Source organism: Cajanus cajan, chromosome 2, assembly GCF_000230855.2.
Source record: "Cajanus cajan strain Asha chromosome 2, NIPB_CcT2T_4, whole genome shotgun sequence".
Classification (NCBI taxonomy): Eukaryota; Viridiplantae; Streptophyta; class Magnoliopsida; order Fabales; family Fabaceae; genus Cajanus; species Cajanus cajan.
Window position 1 is genome coordinate 24,271,208 of NC_138518.1, and position 24,315 is coordinate 24,295,522.

Genomic DNA, 24,315 nt, shown 5'->3' on the forward strand with positions numbered 1-24,315 from the left:
TGCAAAGGTTTGTGTGCAGTTTATATTTCAAACAATTGCGAAAATTTAAACACCCAACAATTATTAAAGCCAATTAGGTAAAACATTTTATCATACAAGCGAGGGGTAATGAAGTAATTTTAAACTATCATTTTAGAAATAATCCATCACTAAATGGGACTGACTCTCGAGGCTTCCCCAGTGGAGTCGCCATCTGTCGCCACCCCGCCGAAACAGACATTGGCATTCGCGACGATGGTCGGACTCTTCTTTTAGTTTTGAAAAATGATGGATTGTTAGAACGACTTATTCTCAAACTGAGACCTCATCGGACTAACAATTTTGTTAAATGATTCTCACCAACCCATGTTAATCCCAAACGGACCCTCCATGGATTAGTGGTTTTCGCAAAAAAGGGGTTCTTGGAGTCGCCACCAATGTTTTACTCAAAACATTGGAAAAAGACATAAGGCAATTGATTTTCGCAAATCAACTTTGGCCATTACAACCAAAGTTGGGTAAGGGAGTCGATTATGTGTGGGGAAGGTGTTAGCACCCCACAACGCCCCTTTCGGGTTCCCTATGACAGATTATTTCATAAATAATAGCGTAAAATTACTAAACTACCCCTATTTATTAGAACGATTATAAGTAAACTATCTACATGATGAAAGCATTAAACGTGCAATGCAACAATCAAAAAGCGGTAAAAGAAAGGATTTGGAAAGAAACCTTCGAAGCGTGCTTTTATATATTCAAAAAGGAATCTAGGAGGCTTTTTGGCGCTCCTTCCCACTACACGTTCGCTCGCTCCTTTCCCTAAAAATAATGTTTACTATGGAAATCAAAGAGATTTCCCTTCGACTTGTTCGAGTCTCAAGCTAATGGCTCGTGAACTCAAGAACTTAGTCAGATCGGCTCCCGGAGAGATTTCTAGGGCAGGGAATAGCTCAAAAACCCAAGAAAACTCAGCCAGAGGGTGGAGGAATGCTCCCAAAAGTGTCCCAAATGTGTGGAAGGACGAGCCAATGACGTCCTATTTATAGGATTGAGGCGCAGTACGGCCTAGGGGGTCAATACGGCCCGTACTGAGTTTTTGAACTACAGTACGGCCGTATTGAATTTGGTACGACCGTACTGAAGTTCAAAAACTTCAGTACGGCCGTATTGATTTCACTACGGCCCGTACTGAGTTTTTGAACTACAGTACGGTCGTATTGAATTTGGTACGGCCGTACTAAAGTTCAAAAACTTCAGTACGGCCGTATTGATTTCATTACGGCCGTATTGTAGTTTAAATGGCTCAGTACGACCGTACTGAACCTCTAGGAGGGTGTATTGAGCTCCAATCCTCACACACCCTTATTCTAAGCTACTCTAAGACTTCTAGACCTACAAAGAATCATCCTAGGGTCTTCCAGGAGTCCTTCCGGGTGACTTTCCTTCGGTCTTCGAGAGTCTTTGAGTCTTATTTCCGACCCGGACAATTTTAGGGGTCTACAATTACTTGTCATGGTCGTTCGTTGATGTCTAGTCTGTTGGCCTCAAACTTGAGTCGCCCAGTGTCGATAAGCTCTTGTATGCGAAGCTTCAAGGCCTTGCGATTTTCAATAGAATGTCCTGCTGCCCCAGCGTGATAATCGCAAGTTTCCTCGGGCCTATACTGTAAGGGGTAAGGTGGTTGTTGCTTTTTTTGCGGTGGGGGTTTTACCAACATCGAGGCCTCCAACAGTTGAGGAAACAAGTCTGCATAGCTCAGAGGAATTTCGTGAAAAGTCCTTTGTACTTTTGAGACTATTTTAAGCGTCCGAGGAAAGACGGGGAGGGTGGTAGCATCCTTTCCTTTTCTCCCGTAGATCCCTTTTGATTGAATATCCTCAGACCGTGGGGGTTTTGAGATTTCAGCAGCTTCTTTACCGTCAAAATTGTGTGTTTCGACAGCTCTCAATCTTTCTTCCAGAGTATTCAAACATCCTCTAGTATGGTCGATGTCGTGTTGCATTCTGGTCATGTCATCGATCATCTTAGTCATTTGTTGTTTGAGTTGTATGAAATCCATAAAAAGTACACGACTTCCTTCTTGTAGAGCTTCCATGACTCTTTCCCCTTAAGCTTCGTGAGTATGAAGTGTTTAGGAGAAGACACCTTCGAGTGACAATGAATAGTTTTCTATTAAACTATTTGGATGTAAATGCATGAAAGGGAATTCCTAACAAAGATTCGATGGCTCATCCTTGCCGTGAGGTGAGTTATCGGTGTTCCTCTTCATAATATTTTATGATGTCATAGAGGTCACACTGATTTCTTGTCTTTGATACAAATCCCATTATGATCCTAAATATATGATATGCATGTTCCATTTTTTTTTGTCTACTCTTTATCATGTTTCCATTATCTAAAGGGGAATGATGCATGGTAAAGATAGATTTCTTTTATTGATTTTTTTTTACAAAAAGGAAACTACCTATATGATGTTAATGGAATGCTGACCTAAGAATGTACAAAGGGTATAAATTTTTTATTATTATTATTTTTTATTTTTTTATTATCTATTTTCTTATTTTAAAATTCCAATCCACTCTTATTAGAAGAAATAATACAAACAAATGAACACACATGCTCAATCAACATACACCCACAAATGGTTGTATTCAAATCCTTGGTATGTGGTCCCTGTTAAGAAAAGTGCGTCGTATAGGATAGTTCTAATCTCACCGGTTTTAAGGCCCCAAGGTGCCCCCATTATAGGGACCCAATATCTCTGTCACCGTCACCTGGCAAACTCTAAGGTCTGTCGCAATATTTCGGGCTAGAGTAACCGGTTATCACCTTGAGTGTGATTTCCGACAAGGTTCGCAGGCTCCAAGGCCAAACTTGGGCCGGTCGTATGTTAACCACTCCCTATGTTTATTACCCTCATGCCCCCGGGTGTAGGGAAAACTGTTGTGTGCAAAGGATTGTGTACAATTTTTATCTCAACAGGTGCAGAATTTAAACAAGCAAATAGATATTAAAGCCAAACAAATAAAGCAAACAAACAAAGTAAAGGAGAAAATATTTAATTATTATCTTTATTTTATTAACTTCATCAATTAAATGGGTCTGACCCTCTTTAAACGTCCCTAGTGGAGTCGCCATCTATCGCAACCCGAAAATTTTTGATCTCGCGACTAATGGTTTAGACATCCTTTTGAAAATCTCATCAATTAGGAAATGCCCGGACACCAGACTAATCCTTAATTAATGGTTTTGAAAATAGGTTCATGGAGTCACCACCAATGTTTTACTCAAAACATTGGAAATATAAAAGGTTTTTTAAAAGTCCAATAATGGCCTTGATAGCCAGATTTGGGTTCGGAGGTCGGTTACGTGTAGGGAAGGTATTAAGCACCCCTACAACGCCCTTAATCGGTACCCTATGATGAAGTTAGCATTATAAATGATAATAATAGAAATATTAAATCCCTTTTTATTAATAATTATTTACATGCTTGAAATTTAAATTATACAATTAACCCTAAAATGTCTACATGATTATTTTTATTATAACAATATTGATTATAGATAAGAAATAAAAAAAGAGAGAAAGAGATTAACTGAAATACCTCTTGAATGAGCTCTATTGAATCTTCAAAATAGGAAGATTTTAGGTGCTTTATGGCAACCTTTCACACTACAATGTGCCTCACAAAATCTCAAGAAATACAAAAGAGATCGTGAGAGAGAGAAAAAGAGACAAATTTCGAGCTCTAAGGAGTCTGGACGAAATTTGGAGCCTAGAGAACTATGCCCAAGCTGTCTATTTATAAGCATCAGAAAGTGGCCAGAACGGCCCGTTCAAAAACTGGAACGACCCGTTCTAGATCCGAACGTTATGTGTTAATTTTGTGACTAGAAAGGCCCGTTATGAAACTAGAACGGTCCGTTCCAGAAGTGAGATTAACACATAATTTCCTAGACTGGAACGGCCGTTCCAAACAAGAGTTTGTAGGCCATTTTAATAACTTGGAACGGCCCGTTCCAGTTTAGGAACAACTCGTTCCAGTTTAGGTTTTAGCCCTTTTTTGAGGAATTTGGAACAGCCCGTTCCAATCATGGAACGGCCCGTTCCAATCTTAGAACGCCCCGTTCCAATCTTAGAACGGCCTGTTCCAAACTAGGGTTTTAGGCCCTTTTAGGAACTTGGAACGGCCCGTTCGAAATTGGGAACGACCCGTTCCGGTTTTGCAATAGCCTGTTCCAGACTACTAAAACCAGCTTGTTTGGGCTTTTAGGCCTCCTGATGTCTTGTCCTGTTATTTCCATACTAGGGAGCTCCATTTCTTTGATGATAAACGTCCATTTTATTGTTATTGTTGATTCGGACGAAATTGGGTGTCTACAAGGATGGAACATCTATCAACTGGATGTCAAGTCTGCATTTGTCAATGGCGTACTCGAAGAAGTGATCTATGTGGAGCAACCACCAGGATTCGTGATTAAAGACCATGAAGGGAAAGTGTTGAGATTGAAGAAAGCTTTATATGGCCTAAAGCAAGCTCCTCGAGCATGGTATAACAAGATCAACCAGTACTTCACTGATCATGGATTCAGGAGGAGTAAGTGTAAGCCTACACTATACATCAAGACTCAAGGTCAACATACTCTCTTACTCTCTCTATATGTAGATGATCTTATTTATACTGGAACCAATACAAAGATGATGATGGAGTTTAAAGAAGACATGATGAAGACCTTTGAGATGACTGATCTTAGCTTGATGATTGATGGAATAACACTAAGGCCAAGAAGTCCAAGAGGAGATGTATTGAAGGAAGCAAAAGGAATGGGTTAGTATTGAAAAACCATAGGAGGAGTAAGACTACATTTGGGCCTTAGCTCCTAAGTTTTTATAGCATTTATTTTTATTCCTATTTTTTTGCCCTTGTCTTTAATTTTCTATTTTACCCTTGTATTTTGGGGTATCTTAGTCATAGGATTTATTTTCTTTTGTATTTTCCATTTTACCCTTGTATTATGGGGTGCTTTAGATCATAGGTTTTTAATTTTGGGCTAAGGTATTTAATTAGGGAGCTAGACATATTTTTGGTGGTGTTTGGACCTATTTTTGGACTTAGAAAGGCTTAGGCCCAAGTGGAGGGCAAAGGTTGCATGGTCTTATCATGCACCTAGATGTAGCCTAACTAAACCCAAAGATTCCATCCTTGGCCATCAAGTTGCATCTAGGGTTAATTTGGGTTTCATTTGGTGTGCATTTGGCACCCTAAATGCAACCCTAGATGCCTCCCACTTGTCGCAACCCGAAAATTTTCGATCTTACGACCTATGGTTTAGACATCCTTTTAAAAGTCTCATTAATTAAGGAATGCCCGGACACTAGACTAATCCTTAATTAATGGTTTTGAAAATAGGTTCATGGAGTCGCCACCAATATTTTACTCAAAACATTGGAAAAAGAAAAGGTTTTTAAAGATCCAATAATGACCTTGATAACCAGAATTGGGTTCGGGGGTCGGTTACGTGTAGGGAAGGTATTAAGCACCCCTACAACGCCCTCAATCGGTACCCTATGATGAAGTTAATATGATAAGAATTAATAAATTAAATATTGAATCCCCTTTATTAATATTTATTTACATATTTAAAATATAAATTAAACGATTAACCCTAAAATATCTACATTATGAAGTTTGTTATAACAAAAAAAGAGATAAAGATGAAAAATAAAAGAGAGAGAAAAAGATTGACTGAAATACCTCTTGAACGAGCTTTATTGAATCTTCAAATATGGAGAAGGTGCTTTGTGGCGACCTTTCACACTACAATATGCCTCACAGATCTCAAGAAATACAATAGGAGGGAGAGAGAAGATAGAGATGCGACACAAATCTCAAGAAATACAATAGAAGGGAGAGAGATAGAGAATTTTCGTGCTCAAAGGAGTCTTATTCGAAATTTCTCTGGTCGCCTTGAGAACTGTGCCCAAAGCTTCTATTTATAGGAATCAGAAGAGGCCAGAACGGCCTGTTCCGGATTCGGAACGGCCCGTTCTGGCCCAATAGTTATGTGAAAATTTCGTACCCTGGAACGGCCCGTTCCAGAGTAGAAATTAACCCAATTTTACCTTTCCAGAACGACCTGTTCCAAAGTTTCCTTGTTTGGAACGACCCGTTCTGGTATGGAACAGTCCGTTCCACACAAGCCTCTTTAGGTATTTTTAGTTACGTTGGAACGGCCCGTTCTGATATTGGAACGGCCCGTTCCGGGGATTAGAACAGCCCGTTCCGATTTTGAAACGGCCCGTTCTGACTTTGGAACGGGCCGTTCCGATTTTGGAACAGCCCGTTTCGGGTTACTAAAAACACCTTATTTGGCCTTTAGGCCTTCCGATGTCTTGTCTTGTTGTTTCCCTGCTTCGGAAGCTCCTTCCCTTCATAACGGAGGTCCATTTCTTTGTTTGTGTGCCCCCCGGACGAAATTGGGTGTCTACACCACTCCTATAAATACCCTAGGCACCACGCCTTGTAAATACTTTGGATATTGAATATAAAGAGAGCCTTTTGTGCCTTTATATCCTTCCTTAGTCACCCTTGGCTAATTCGGCCACCTCCCTCCCATCTCCACCTTGAGAGAAACAACCCTAGAAGTGGCCTTCATCATCATGAAGTGAGCCAACCCTAGAGTACCCTTCTCAAGCATTTCCTCAAACACCTTCTACCCAACCTCCATTTTTGTCCATTCCATCATTATCCACCCTAAAACCTTGTGCCACCTTTGAAGAACTTGATCCTTGGAGAAGGCGTCCTATTCTTTGTTGATCATCTCAAGTTCATGCAAGCTAGGATGCCATCAATGATTTACTTCCTCGGTATAGAGGTAAGCCAGAGAAATGATGGAATATTCATCTCACAAAAGAAATATACAAAAGTGTTACTGACGAAATTTAATATGTACGAATGCAAACCTGTAAGTACACCTCTAGTAACGAATGATAAACTACAAAAGGTGGATGGAGCACCAGAAGTTGATGCATCCCGATATAGGAGTCTAGTCGGAAGTCTTCTATATCTCACATCCACAAGACCAGACATTATGTATGCTACAAGTCTTTTATTAAGATTCATGCAAAAGCCAAGTCAAATTCACTATGGAACAGGAAAAAGAATACTGAGATATCTACAAGGCACAAGGGAGTTTGGTATATGGTATAAAACCATGACCAAATCAAGGATGATTGGCTATACCGACAGTGATTGGGCAGGATCAATAGACGACATGAATAGTACATCAGGATATTCCCTCTCACTAGGATCTGGATTTTTCTCTTTGGCATCAAAGAAGCAAGCAACAGTTGCACAATCAACAACATAAGTGGAGTATATAGCAGCTGTTGAAACTACAAGTCAAGCAATATGGCTATGGAGAATACTTGAAGAAATGAGTGAACAACAAGATGGAACGATTGTTATATACTGTGACAATAAATCAACAATAGCAATGGCAAAGAATCCAGTTCATTATCAAAGAACGAAACACATAGCCATGAAATATCACTTCATCAGAGAAATAGAGACAACTAAGCAAATTCAACTTGAATACTGCTCAACAGAAGATCAAGTTGCAGACATATTTACAAAGGTACTACCGAGAGCGAAGTTTGAACAACTACGGACTATGCTTGGAGTTACCAAATTTTTCATCAAGGAGGAGTGTTAAATTATGATGCAAATTCTAGAAAAGAAAAAGAAAAATCTAGAAACATAAGATAAGATGTATAAGAAAGAAAAAGAAAATTCTAGAAACATAAGATAAGATGTATAAGTCTCTAGAAAAATCTAAAAGAGTGTAGAGACTTAAAGAGTCTAGAAAATTCTAGATATTTCCACCATCATCTAGAGATGGAGCACCATGCCTATAAATAGGCAAATTGTGACTTCATTGTAGGTTAATTTCCCTTTTTATTCTCATTTATTCTTTTACAAGAAGGGATATGTTCTAAATGAATGTAATGCAAAATGTAGAGAAAGTTGAGAATAATAAATATCAGTCTTATTGATTTGTTTATCTGTGAATGCTCAAATAAATTTTGACAGTATTAAGCGAGAATCTATATTAGATTCTAAGAAGACTTACTTTAACAAACATATCAAAGCAAGGGCCCAACTATAGTATTTTTTTTTAAAAAAAATTGATTTGGTCTTTTCTTTAGAGTGTAGATACTGTCGTATATTAGAGCATTCACTTTTCTTAACTTTCTAAACGTACTGCAACCTAATCCTCCTTAGCTAATAAAATAAAATGAATGAAATTAATGAGCTAATCTAGAATGCATGTCATTTTTATTTACTAATCTTTATCATGTTTCTATTATCTAAAGGGGAATGATGCATGGAGATGAGATTTCTTTTATTCATTTAAAAAAAAAGAAACTACCTATATGATGTTAATGAAATGCTGACCTAAGAATGTACAAAGGGGTATATAATTTTTATTATTATTTTATTTCTTTATTATATGTTGCTTAATTTAAAATTCCAATTCATCTTATTAGAAAAAAATAATACAAACAAATGAACACACACATGCTCAATCAACGTACACCCACGAACGATCGTGTTCAATTCCTTGGTCTGTGGTCCCTGTCAAGAAAAGTGCATTGTATAAGACGGTTCTAGTCTCACTGGTCTTTAAGGCCCCCAAGGTGCCCCCATTATAGGGACCCAGTATCTCTGTCGCCGTCACCTGACAAACTCTAAGCTCTGTTGCAGTATTTCGGGCTAGAGTAACCAGTTATCACCTTGAGTGTGATTTTTGACAAGGCTCGCAGGCTCCAAGGCCAAACTTGGGCCGGTCGTACGTCAATCACTCCCTATGTTTAATACCTTCATGCCCTCGGGTGTAGGGAGAACTATTGTGTGCAAAGTTTTGTGTATAATTTTTATTCAAACAAATGCAAAATTTAAACAAGCAAACAGATATTAAAGCCAAACAAATAAAACAAAGAAAGTAAAGGGGAAAAATATTTTAATTATAATTCTCATTTTATTAACTTCATCATTTATATAGGCCTGACCCTCTTAAAACGTCCCCAGTGGAGTCGCCATCTGTCGCAACCCGAAAATTTCCGATCTTGCGACCTATGGTTTAGACATCCTTTTAAAGATCTCATCAATTAAGGAATGCCCGGACACCAGACTAATCCTTAATTAATGGTTTTGAAAATGGTTCATGGAGTCACCACCAATGTTTTACTCAAAACATTGGGAAAAGAAAATGTTTTTAAAGATCCAATCATGGCCTTGATAACCAAAATTGGGTTCATGGGTCGATTACTTGTAGGAAAGGTATTAAACACCCCTACAACGCCCTTAATCGGTACCCTATGATGAAGATAGTGTAATAAGAATTAATAGTTTAAATATTTAATCCCCTTTATACTTAAAATTTAAATTACACGATGAACTCTAAGATGTCTACATGATTGCGTTTATTATAGCAATATTTGAAATAAAAGAAGAGAAAGATGGAATAAGAGATAGATGAGTAATACCTCATAGCAAACTTTATTAGATCTTCAACTATGCAAATTTTAGGTGCTTTATGGCAACCTTTCACACTACACAAATACCTCACAAATCTCAAGAAATACAATAGGAGGGAGAGAGAGAGAAATTTCGAGCTATAAGGAGTTTTGGACGAAATTTTGAGGCCTTGAGAACTGTGCCCGAACTATCTAGTTATAGACATCAAAAAGTTTCCAGAACGCCCCGTTCCAAAATCGGAATGGCCCGTTCTGGATCCGACCGTTCTGTGTTAATTTTGTAACTAGAACAGCCCGTTCTGAAACTAGAACGGCCCGTTCCAGAGATGAGATTAACACATAATTGATTAGACTGGAACAGTCGTTCCAATCAAGTGTTTTTAGGCCTTTTTTAATAACTTGGAACGGCCTGTTCCAGTTTAGGAACGACCCGTTCCAGTTAAGGTTTTAGCCCTTTTTTTAGGATCTTGGAACGGCCCATTCCAATTTAGGAACGACCTGTTCCAGTTTAGGAACGGCCCGTTCCAAACTAGGGTTTTAGCCCTTTTTAGGAACTTGGAATGGCCCGTTCCAAATTGGGAAAGGCCCGTTCCGGTTTTGGAACAGCCTGTTCCAGGCTACTAAAACTAGCTTGTTTGGTCTTTTAGGCCTTCTGATGTCATGTCCTGTTATTTCCATGCTTAGGAGCTCCATTTCTTTGATGATAGACGTCCATTTCATTGCTTTTGTTGGTCTGGACGAAATTGGGTTTCTACAAGACCTAGCTAAATCAACTCCTTGGAAAATATGGAGTAAAACAAACCCAATATGTAAAATTTGGCCTAGGCCCAATTCTGGCCCAATTACTAGTTGCACCTACACACCTTGCTATTTGTCACCCCACTTCTACTACTGAAAATATAAAAATGAATGACCCTTAATACAAGGTCAAATGGGATAAAAGTCTCCAAGTAACATACCTTAAATTTCTAAAGGATAACCTAAAATAAAAGAAAGAAAGTGCCTCACAAATACAAAGGCAAAAGACACCTATACAAGCAACTACTATGTACAAGTATCGTATAATGTATATACAATGGAGTCTAAGAGACTAATAAGAGGAATCATACTTAATGCTCATGAAGAACAAAGGTCAAAGAAGCACCTCCTCTATAGAAGCCTCCTCCAGCCTCCTAACCATGGACCTAGTTAAAGGTCCAATGGCCTTCAAGTATGTATCCTCCTTGGATGGTCCTCCATCAGACATTCTTTATTTCCATTTCTCTTGACCCTACTAAAATGACGTGTTTTTATTAATGATTGAATGAAAACCACACAAGTTTGAATAAAAGAAAAAATAAATAAACAAGAAATCAATCTCGTGTGAGCCCCCGACAGGAAAAAATGATATAAAATGCACTATGGCGCCAGAGGGTAAAAGAAAAATGGAAAATCACTCCACATGGCAGATGAAGGAGAAATGAAAAGTCATTTTCCAAAGATGACATATAATGAAATGTATATCTGGGAGTGCACATAGTATATGCATAACATACATATCATACAAAACTTTTATTACCTTGGGGGAATTATCTAAAGAATAAACAAACAAAAATTTAAATTTCCCAGCAAAGCATGCATTTATTACCTACACAACAAATAAAGAAAAGATAGAATAAGTTAGAGAATGAAAAACAAAGGAAAAAAGGCAAAGCTTCTACACAATGAAAAAGTTGAAGCTAAGAAAAAAAATTAGGTCAGAACTTAGGAGATCTTCAGCCTGGGGATTCAACTACAAGCAAAGGGGCAAAGTCTCCCCACAGCAAAGATCCCATCGACCCAATCAAATGTCCCAACTCAACAACATCAAGACAATCACATCGCTACCACAATGAGTGTTGGTGACCTCACCTCCTAATCTGATACACGACAAAGTCGTAAGGGAAAAGTCTGGAGAGACGGTATTCACCTCCCGATCTAGTACACGACAAAGCCGTAAAGGAAAAGTCTGTAGAGACAATACTCACCTCCCGATTAGGTACATGACAAAGTCGTAAGGAAAAAGTCTAGAGAGATGATACTCACCTCATGATCTGGTACACGACAAAGTTGTAAAGGAAAAGTTTGGAGACAGTACTCACCTCCTGATCCGGTACACGACAAAGTCGTAAGGGAAAAGTTTGGAGAGACGGTACTCACATCTCGATCCAGTACATGACAAAGCCATAAGGGAAAATTTTGGAGAGATGATACTCACCTCCCAATCCGATACACAACAAAGCCGTAAGGGAAAAGTTTGGAGGGACAATACTCAACAAAATCACCAATGGGCCAACTAAAGCCCTAAATATCAATCCAACCTAGAGAGGCTGAGCTTAGAACATACTCCCTTTTCAACAAGCTACAAATAAAAGATCACTCTACCGCGTGACAAGCAAAAACATCAGGAAGCATCTACACCAAGCCAAAAGCCTAGATGGCACAGTTTGTTACCCTTGACACCCAACAGAGCATACAACCCAACACTCAGTTTCTCCAAGGGGAAAGGATACAGATAAACACCATCTACCCGAAGGAAACGATATGGAGATATCTATACTGTTGAAGCAAAAGAGAAGATTCGGATGAAGCAATAGAAGAGATGACAGAAAGTAGTCACACGAATCTCGAAGCCTAGATGGCACAATTCATCACCCTTGGCACCTAATAGAGCATACAACCTAACACTCAATTCTTCCAAGGGGCAAGGATACAGGTAAACACCATCTACCTAAAGGAAACAACGTGGAGGCATCTACTGTTGAAACAAAAGTGAAGATCTAGACTTTTCACTGCACCATCATAGGGAAAGCTATTAGAGCAAATAACACAGAGCATCTACTTGTAGATAGAAGATCAGGTGTAAAATTTTCCACCCTTGTTACCCAATGAAGTATGAAATCCAACACTCAACTACTTTGAAAGGCAAGAATACAAGTAAACCCACCTATTTCAAGGAAATGACGTGAAGCGCCAACACGAAGAGACAAAGAGAAGACATAGACAAAATGTCTACATCTTTAATTACCTTTGGAAATAAACTTCTATCATGAAGAAAAGGAGCTCCTAAAAGCCTAGGAATGACACGATATGACATCAGAAGGCCCAAAGCCCAATAAGGGTGCTTTAATAGCCTAGAATAGACAGTCCCAAATTACTAAAAAGGCCCAAAAACCTTAGTTTAAAATAGGTCATTCCTAGTCTAAAACGAGTCGTTCTGACCCAGTTTGTTATGAGTAAAATTCAAATCTAGAACGGGTAGTTCTGATTTTAGAACGGGTCATTCCAGATCCAAATTTTATTCTTAATAAACTGACCTATAACAGGTCGTTCCAAAACTGGAACGGGTCATTCTGGTCAGTTTGGACATCTATAAATAGTAGCATTAGGCACTACTCAAGGATCGGGAAAATTATCTGAGAAAGTCCCATAAAGCTTGAAAATTTTTTCTCTCCCCCCTTTTACTGTATTTCATGAGAATTGTGAGACATTCTGTAGTGTGAAAGGTAGCCAAAAAATGCCTAAGAGATCTCTTCATTTGAAGGTCCAATAAAGCTCAACCAAAAGGTACTTTAGTCAATATCTTTCTCTTTTCCCTACTTCTTGATCTTAAATTAACATTGTTCTAAGCAAAAGGAATAATCATGTAAACATCTTAGGGAAAATTGTGTAATTTAAATTTCATGTATGTAAATAATCAATAAAGAGGAATCAATATTTAAAATGTTAACTATTATTACGCTAACTTCATCATAGGGTACCGATTTAGGGCGTTGTGGGGATGCTTAATACCTTCCCTACACGTAACTGACTTTCAAACCCAATCTTGGTTATTAAGGTCGGTATTGGATTTTCAAAAACCTTTTCTTTTTTCCAATGTTTTGAGTAAAACATTGGTGGAAACTCCATGAACTTATTTTCAAAATAATTAATTAGGGATTAGTCTGGTTTCTGGGCTTCTCTTAATTTATGAGATTCTTCAAAATGGTAGTTCAAACCATTGGTCGTAATATCAAAATTTTTTGGGTTATGAAATTCCTCGACCTACAATGGAAGATCTTAGAAGAGGAAAAAGAGTAAAGCATAGAGCGAACCGAGAATATCCATAACCTTCCAAACCAACTCAGGGAGAATCCTCTACAAGAAGGAAGAGAAGAAAACCTTCTCCTACTGAATCCGAGGAAGACTCTCCGCACCATTGGTTTTTAACCAAAACTTAAAAGGAAACTTTCAACGAGTTATTTGCTTACAAAGACCTTATACCACCAAAGGTATTCTACCCCTCTTGGCTGATTAAAGAAGGTTTTAATTTTCAAAGTTTGTTATCTGCTCAGGATCTAGATAAGTTCATCAATCTGAATGGACTATTATCCTAACTATTAAGTCAGATGAAGAAATTCCCAAAAAGGTTTTGAGTGAGATAAATATAATATATTTTCTTCATTTCATATCTAGTGGAACCCTTCAAGTTGAAGGAGACTAGACGTAGCTCAGTTGAGCGAACCAGTATAAAAGTGATTGCACTACTCTATCTATATTTTAGACACATATCATTTTCAATTATCAAATCACAATTAATCTTCATCTACTATCTATTCTTCATTAAAACCATTTTTCAGATGAAGACACATTTTTTTTAACAAACATATTATACTAAAAAGCTTTATCCTCTACTTGTCTTCAAATGAAACTATCTTGAAAAGGAAAATGTTAGAACTTCAATAATTATCATTATAAAACATTTTTCTCAGTAGACGATGAATCCTTCAAATGCAATGACATTATGGTAACCAAATTCTGTGTAACCGTCTGAAATTCAAAAGTGCATTAGACGAAGAGCATTACTCTTGCGAAAATGTTTTAAAATTCCTTCGTACTAACATACACATATTCAACCCCCCTTCTATGTGTTTTTCCACTAACGTTAATTGGTATCAGATCTTGACCCCTTGGGTTGAGCATCTAACAATGAAGGGGAATACGAAAATCCATAAAAGAACAAAGTACGAAGGAAGCTAAAAAGCAAGGAAGACAAAAAACTGATATAGGTAAAACAGGTATCATCTTACTTACTCAAATAAAGAATAATCTACACTATATTAGGATAGATATCGTCGGACATAATTTTCCTTTTCCAAAACCTTGCAATTTTCACAATCAACTTTTGAAGAAGGGGAGGTTTCACAATGAGGTTCATTGAAGTTTAAAATTGTTTGAAGATTTTCATGTTCATTTTTCAAATTTTCAAGCTCTTATTCATCTCTGACTAAAGCATTTTCATACCATGACAATTTGCCTTTAAGCTTAGAATTTAAAGCATCTAATTTCACAACATCTTTTTGAATTTGAATGAAAGCTTCTTGAAGTTGATCATAATCCGGATTAGATTCAAGATCAGAATCACTTATTATCGTGTCTTGATCAGCTCCAACCATCAAACATAAGTTGTTATCCTCAAATTCAGATTCATCACTTGTTGTGCTTGAGTCATTATCTTCCCAAGCTATGTAGGCTCTTTTTCCTTTGAAATTTTTCTTCCCTTTCTTTTCCTCTTGTTTCTTCTTTAGAAGGTTGGGGCATTCAGCTTTTATGTGGTCTGGTTTTCCATATTCAAAACAATTGTAAGAGGATGTGCTTCCTTCCTCTTTCTTGTTGGCCTTCTTGTTGAACTTGTAGGGGGAACTCCTTTTCTTTCTTAGGATTTTTATGAACTTCTTCACCAGCAAGTTGAAGTTCTCTAAATCAAAATCTTTGGAGCTTGAGTCTTCACATATTTCTTTGCGTTTCACTGATTTTAAGGCTTTTAGAGACACTCCTTTTCCCTTTTTGTCTTGCTGTTCATTTTTCGAAAAAATGTGCAGTTTTTGCGCATGCTCTCTTAACTTTCCAAAGAGAGTTGTAAGGGTTAATGAATTTAAGTCCTTTCATTCTTCTATTGCAGTAACCTTTGCTTGCCAAGATCTACCCAAGCATTGTAGCACTTTCAAATTTAGTTATTTTTCTTCAAATTTCCTCCCAAGATCAACAAGGTGATTTATCAAGTGTGTAAATTGTTTTTGTAAATCAGAAATTGATTCACCATGATTCATTCTCAATAATTCATATTCTCTTATAAGAGTATGCTTTCTAGATCTTTTTACATCACTTGTTCCTTCATGAGTAACTTGTAATGTGTCTGACATGTCTTTAGCTGACTTGCATTAAGAAATTCTAAAAAACTCATCAATAGACAATGCAGATGTTATTATGTTCTTTGCTTTATAGTCATATTGAGCTCTCTTTTTCTCATCATCACTCCACTCACTCCAATGTTTTTCTCTCTTTCCATCATTATCTTTGGTCATAGAGATATAGGGTCCATTTTCTATTGCATCCCACACAGCAATATCAATTTCTTCAATGAAAATTCTCATCCTAATTTTCCAATAGACATAGTTTTAACCATTGAAAATAGGAGGTCTATGAATAGACACACCCTCACCATAGGGTAGGCTACTGTTGGCCATTTTTGAAATCTTGATTAACACTCAAGAACCTTGCTCTAGATACTAATTGTTAGAAAAGAATGTTCTAAGGATCTTTATTTCAACTTAAACTTTTCTAATATGAATTCTCAAAAAAGTTCCTTGAAAGACTTGCCAATGGGAATGAGTCCTATATGCTTTCTTGATTAATCTTGATTAAGTTCAATGTTAAGAACAACTAACATGCAATACTTTGATTCAGTTTAAAGCAATGTTATGCATAGAAATATATTAATCAAGATCAGCCAATTTAACACTCAACCAAGATTTTGCTCAATGTAAAAGATAAGAGTGAGAGAGAAGAATGCACAAGTATTTTATCCTAGTTCAGCCACTCCACATGTGACCTACAACCAGTCCTCAATCATAACCTGATCAAGATTTGTTCCACTATCTCTGAAGAAGTTTTACAAGCATACCACACATGCATATACTCCTACATTCAAGATAACCACTTTCTTACCCCCAAGAAAGCACTTCTTGTAGAAACCCACCACAAGAATTCCTTACCACTTGAGACACCTGCTCAAGATTTCCCTTACACTTTACACAAGGAATTAAAGGAACGAATTCACCTGGAAGCTGAAAAAATCAGACTGTGAATTCCAAAAGCAAATCTTAATCTTCCTCTCCCAAGAATGTAGTGATGATGATGATTTTTTTCAAAACGTTTCACAAAATGTTTTTCTTCTTGGTTTCACAAAGAAAACAGTCCAAGAAGGTCACAAAGACTCCACAATATAGTTTTTCTGTTGATTCTCAATTCATTCTCTGTTCTGAAGTTTCAAAGTGTGAAAGCTATTTACAAAAATTTCAGAACCAAATAATCGATTATTTTAAAGGATAATCGATTATTTTGCTCTTCATGATTTCTGGAAATCACTCAAGAACAGAATAATCAATTATTTTGCAGGATAATTGATTATTCAAGAGAGTGCTTCCTGGAATAGTCGATTATTTCACAGATAATCGATTATTACAGCAAGGCTCTTTTCACCTGTTGCTGGAATAATCGATTACACTTAATGATAATCAATTATTTTGAGTTAGTTTTCAAAAACTCAATTTTATACTTCAAAAATCTTTTCAAGTATTTTAAATCATCATCATACTCACTCTTAGTCAATTTAGACTAAAATTAACTCATGTACAAAGCATACACATGCAAAATAAGCTAATCAAAACTACACAACTCATAAGAACTTATAAACTACTCTTATTACACATTATGAAATTCATATCTTCTTCTTGACTTAGTTTATGTCCTTGGTCAGCTTCAACTCTCAGAATCCACCCTTTGTTATCATCAAAACTCTCATGCTCTCTCATACTTCAGAGCTTAGTTGATTCACTACTCAATGAATCTCAACAATCTTCCCCTTTTTGATGATGACAAACCACTATGTTTTGCCAACCAACTTTTCACATTGTTAGATATGAGTAGCTTATTCCGTGTTCATATTTAGACACCTGCAAAACAAACTCAAACCTTTCTCCCCCTTTGGACAACATAAAAAACAAATAGGTACAGATATATATGTCCAAATATAGAGAATCAATATTTGCAGATTGCATATGTATTGATATATGCACAAGAGTCATTTGCTCAAAATCAATGCCACAAGACTAACTTAATATCAAGAAATCAGTCAAGCATTATCACCATAGGCATTGTCCAATCCAAATTAATAACAGAACTTGTATCAGAGAGTTTGATACCAAATTAACACAATTGTATTTTAACACACAATACATCAGCCACATTGCCATAAGTATAATTTCTAATGCAGCACAAATGTGCATTAATTCAATCAAAAATGCATACCAATGCACAAAATAAACCAATATGGCAACATCAAAATTCAAACCAGAGTAACCAAACACAATATAACCACAATTAAATTCATATTGCACCATAATTAAAATTGTTCAAACCAAGATAAAATCAAATTCAAATGTTCAGAAATTAAAATCATTACAACCCAATTGAAATTTAGAATAGAAATTTTAAAACTAAAACTAGAACTTTTAAAACTCCTAAATGCATCACTCCGAATCTTCTTGCATTCCAAGTTTAGCCTTAATCCTAGCAATCTCATGATCAAGGTTATCAAACCGATCAAGAATGCCAGAATAATATGACTCAGGTTTCCTTGACATTTCCATGACAACATCAAGCTTATTGATCATAATCTGTTCAAACAGAGAAAACGCTTTAGGTTTCGCTTCTTGCTCTTGCACTGGTTCATGCTCCACTTGTGGTGGCAGTTCCTCATCATGAGATGGAACTCCATCTTCGTCCGTTGCCTGTTTCGGTGTTAGAGGAACATCACCTTTGAACACCCATTTATCTTCTTGCTTTAGCATCCCCATATGATGCAAAGAAGATTTTTCAATCTTGTTTAAGGCATGGAGAATTATCTTTTTCTCCCCTGAAGATCCACACCAGCTTTCTAAAAAATTCTAGACAACAATAAAGCATAGGGTATTGGACCATCCTCCTTTCTCCTAGCCTTCTAGATACAATCATTCACAACTGAAACCCACTCTATTTTAACCTTTTTCTTAATGACATGCATAAGCAAAATATCATCTCTAGACATTTGAGCATGGTTATGAAGCCTACGTTTAAGCATCCAAGCTATTATAAAAGAAATAAACCTAGAGTTTTTCTTCATACCTCCAATCAAAAATTTGTTGTAATTTGTGGTCTTTGGGTTCCTTTGACAATCCCGAAAGGTTGTCAACTCTTCAAAGTCACCAAAATTGAAGGGTTGGGGCTTCACACTTCCTGTTCCACTAAGCCCAGCCACTTCTTTCAAAGTTGGTCCATCAAGCTTTATGAGCTTTCCTTTCACCATTGATTGCATTATTCCCCCATTGCTTGAGGCAAAACACAAGAACAACCTAATGAGCTCCAGGTAATATGGACCTTCCAACTCCAAGAACTTCCCAAGCTCTTGATGCTCCAAGAGAGGAGGAAAACCAAAACCCTCACTCTTGAACCACTCCAATTTCAAAGTCTTTGGAAGAATAATTCTCGTACCCGCATACCACTCACAATAGTAGTCTTGGGTCTCTTTGTCAGTAAACCATTTAGAGATTAGTTGCTCAGCTCCTGTGGGCAGAGGTGTTTTTCTCCCCCTAACTTCAAGCTTCTTGATTCTCTTGGAAGATGAGGCCATTTTGTGATTAAAGATGGGTTCTTGGTTGGAGAAGAGAAAATGAAGAAGAATGTAAGATAGAAGGGTTAGGGTTTGTGTGTGAGAGTTGAGAGAATGTGTGGGTTTATAGAATAAGAGGGTTAAGTGATATTAAAGCCCTAGACACCGGATTGGGTAAAAGAGAGGTGCCACTTATGAAGGAAAGTGGGAGGTTAAGAGTTGGCGCGAATAAAACCGTTCAAAAACCATCTAGAAAACCAAGGGTCACGCAAATAATCGATTATCTATACAAATAATTGATTATTTGTATCAGTAAAATTAGCCTAAAAACCCTGTCTGCACTAAATAATCGATTATTTTTGGAATAATTGATTATTCCAAAGACTCATGTCTCATTTGTGCTTCCAGATAATCGATTATTTCCAGAATAATTGATTATTCCAAAGGCTTATTCTTTCAATCCTTCCCAGATAATTGATTATGTGCCAAATAATCGATTATTCCAAAGATTTCTGGAATTCTACTTCTTCCCAGATAATTGATTACTTTTAGAATAATCGATTATTTGCCTAGTGGTGCTTACAATAATCGATTAAATTTTACAATAATCAATTATTTCAGAGAAGTTTTGTTTCTCTTACTTTAAGCCTTTTAAACCATTCCTGATCCATTTCGATTCTTAAACCACTATTTTATACACCATATTTCAATGTTGTATACACACATTAATCAAGTTTTATTCAAACAATCACACTCAAGTGTATATTCACAATAAAAAATTTGCTCAGCCTATCATACCATGATCTTAGAGCTTGTTTCAAGCCATAGAGTGCCTTTTTAAGTTTGTACACATGATTAGGATACTTAAAATCAACAAAATTAGGTGGTTGCTCCACATAAAATTCTTCTTCTATTAAAACATTTAGAAAAGCACTTTTCACATCCATTTGGTAAAGCTTGATTATACCCCTTAGCTACTAACCTTGCCTTATTTCTTATAATGATTCCAAATTCATCAAGCTTATTCCTAAAAACCCATTTAGTTCCAATAATTGGATAATCACTTGGTAATGGCACTAAATCCCAAACTTTATTCCTTTCAAATTCATTTAGTTCCTCTTGCATAGTCATTAACCAATGTTCATCATGTAGTGCTTCATTTTTTGTTTTGGGTTCAACTTGTGAAACAAAAGCCATAGTGTTACAAATATTCTTGATGGATCTTCTAGTTGACACTCTTTTGCCAATGTTTCCTATTATATTTTCAATTCATAAGTCATTAAAAGTCTTCCATTCCTTAGGCAATTGTTCACTTGACTTTTCAATGGTTTCAATTGATTCACTCTCTTTAGGCATTTTATTTTGTTCATTTTCTAAGGGAGGTTGATCAAGCAAATCAGTTAAGTCTTCTATTTCAGTTTGCTTTGTTTCTTGCTTGTTGGTCTCATCAAACACAACATGTATTGATTCTTCAACTACTAGAGTTCTCTTGTTATATACTCTATAGGCTTTGCTATTTGTAGAATAACCCAAGAAAATTGCTTCATCAACTTTTACACCCAAATACTCTAAAGTATGAGATATTAGGCTTCCTTCCATTATAAATCTCATAAGGTGTTCTTTTTAGAATAGGCCTAATTAGAACCTTATTTAACACATGACATGTTGTGTTAATTGCATCAGCCCAAAAGTATTTAGGTAGTTTAGTCTCATTCAACATAGTCCTAGCTAATTCCTCAAGAGACCTATTTTTCCTTTCCACAACCCCATTTTGTTGAGGTGTCCTAGGTGCTGAAAAATTGTGATTAATGCCATGTTCTTCACAAAATTTTTGGAACAAAACATGTTGAAATTCACCTGCATGATCACTCTTAATTGAGGTGATATTTATGTTTATCTCATTTTGAACAAGCTTAGCAAATTTCTTAAAATTATTGAAAGCTTCACTCTTATTTGCAAGAAACATAACACAAGTGAATCTTGAATAATCATCACTACAAGAAAAATTGATATTATCTACGGAATATTATCTACGGAAATTTTTCCGTAGATAAAATTTAATTATCTACGGAATATTATCTACGGAATATTTTCCGTAGATAATATTTAATTTTCTACGGAATATTATCTACGGAATTGTTTCCGTAGATAATTTCCAGTTATCTACGGAAATATCCGTAGATAAGTTATCTACGGAAATTTCCGTAGATAACGTATCTACAGAAATTTTCCGTAGATACGTTATCTACGGAAATTTCCGTAGATAACTTATCTACGGATATTTCCGTAGATAACTGGAAATTATCTACGGAAAAAATTCCGTAGATAATATTCCGTAGGTAAACATACAAATTGGAAAACGAAAGTCGCGCGTTTCATTTTAAGTCCCGCGCCTCCCTAATCCCTAACTCTCTCATTCGTTCCACCTCCTCCAAGCACCTCCTCGAAGCACCTCCTCCAAGCACCTCCCTAAACGACGTTTGACTGCCATTCATTCTCGGCTCCGAGTTTTCCAGCATCGTCGACGCCGTTGGCCCCAAAGTTTGCGCCTTCACCGACCTAGGTACCTTCGCCGAGTTCATCGTCGTTGATCAGTCCCATTTGTGAGTTTCTACTTCTCTACCTTTTGACGATGCTTTCTAGAAATTTCTTACTGAAGTTGTTGCCTTTGAAGATTTCGAGTGCCCCAAGGTTGTGATCTGGTTTCTGCTGGGGCACTTGTTGTGGCGTTTGGCACTTCTCACGTGGGGCTTGTACACAGGGCACAGTTGAAGTCAGGTCAGGTGTGTATCTATGCTTTGAATTTGATTCTCTTCTTGTTTATTGTACTGTCTCTTCTCTTTGAATTGTGGAATTGTGTTGCAGGTGTTGCTGGTTTTGGGTGCTTTTGGAAGTGTGGGCCTTGCTGCTGTGCAAATTGGAAAAGCTTGTGGAATCACGAAGTCTCAGTCTTTGCTTCAAGTAGGGGTCCCCTTCAAGAACTTCCTCGTGTGCAGCCACCTACAGTTAGGTACAGCCCAAAAAAAAAATCATCTTGTGAAATTATTAATGAATCTCATTCTTAGGTGTTGAAAGTTTTTTGTTGGTAATGATTAATCGGTCTAGCAATTTTGTTTGACCCAGATAGGATTACTATAAAAAGGAAAACTCTCATTTCAAGTATTTAACATGGTTGCAAATTTAGAACAAAACTTGAGACAACCAATTAAATTAGAACAACTTCATACTAGTTGATCAAAGTACTAGGTGTTGAAAGGTTAATATTGGCCAAAATGTTGGTGAATGGTATGGAAAATGGGATTGCTTGTAGGATATGGACACTAGTTAAGGAAACATTTAGAGCACTTGAAATCCTCTTTCATTCTATAAGTAATCATGATATATAGTTGAGAGTACAAACAAGTGCCTATACCTTTTGTAATTTGGAAGGATAAACAAATGCTTTATGAGTATAAGAATAGAAAATGTTGAATGTTTAGATGGTAAAAGTAGCATTACCTGAAGTAGGAGCTTCTTAGTTTCTTCATATTTGCTCCTCAGTTGATCCCCAAATGGCCATAGATCCTTTGAAACAAGGAGCTTATCATTCAGAGAAGCGATTCCTGGGTCTCCTTTGGCAAACACCATTTCCACTAAATCAAGTGTGACCCTAAAGAAAGGCCATTGATTGTACATCTCTTGCAGAACCTTTTGAAAAGGCTGCAAGGCAAGGCTAATACTTAATACTTAATTAAAATTGTAATTTCATAGCCAATAAAAAACCAGACTATTAATTTATACTTAATTTTCTAGTTCAAAGCCATTAAGCTAAAAGTATGGAATCATCACCCTCAGGAACTAACTTATTCTTTGATTTCCTTAAGGCATTTGCACGTTTGAGTGGTGTGTACGGTGGAACTTATATGCTGAACAAGCAAAAATGCAAGGTAAGTTTGTGAAGATACTTTTATGTTCAGGAAATTCAATTACACTATAATTACTTGTGGTAGGACAGTTTTATCTTGTATGAACAGAATCAAATTGAATTTTGATGTTTATCTTGTCTGATACTGTTTTTTGGAACTATTTTGAAGCAGTTCATTTGTCCTTATTAGTTATTTTGTTCTCTTTCAATTTTTATAACTCAATCATTCCCTTAATTTGTACTACTCCAATTCTTGAAGAATCCATGATATACAAAGCAAAATGCTAATAAGTACTCCTAAAATGAGTTAAGGAAATAAAAGTAAAAAGTATGTAATGTAAAAATCATTTATACTTATTTTTTAAATAATTATAAGAATTTATTAAATGCTTGCAGTAGTTGGAAAAGATTCAAACTCACATTGAAGCTAATTTCATTGAAGCCCATTCATTTGGAATAGAACCAGTGAACCAATTGTATGCAATTCTGATAATGATGATTGGAACCAATAATGTTTCTTTTTTTTTTATTAATCATTTCTCACATTGAGACTCAAAATCATTTCAGGGTGACTTAGGATATCTGTACCTTGATCTGTACTGAAGAAAAGGAAAGTATTGTAGTTGTGCTCACTTTGCAATAAAAGGAGGTCGCAGGATTTCTCAAACAGAATACCAACTTTTGGTATGTGAAAATTTCCATTCCCAATTTGTTAATTTGATTGAGGCATCTAACCGGAAATGATCTTAAGTTCTTTTAGATCATGGTAGTATAGTGTTAAACATTATTTTTTGGTGATTTCAGCTGTTAATATAGAATAGTGTGACAAATAGGTCAATCAATGTACATCTTTGGATGTTGCCAAGGTGGGAGAACTTATAATTTTATTTTTTCTAGAAACATAAATCCCCGTTCTAGGCTAACCTAATCTAATTTATAACCTAAAAGGGTAAAAAGGTAAAACTACCAAGTAAAAATTACAAAGATAAAATAAAAAATAAAACATAAAACTTAAAAAGCTGGGACGCGAAGTGAATCACGGCCGTGACTGAGAATCACGACCGTGATCTTCTCTGGAGCACATCTATGAAGGGTCAGTGGCGTTCACGGGTGTGATTGGGAATCACGGCCGTGATTTTCTCTGGTGAATCACGGGCGTGATTTAGAATCACGGCCGTGATTTTC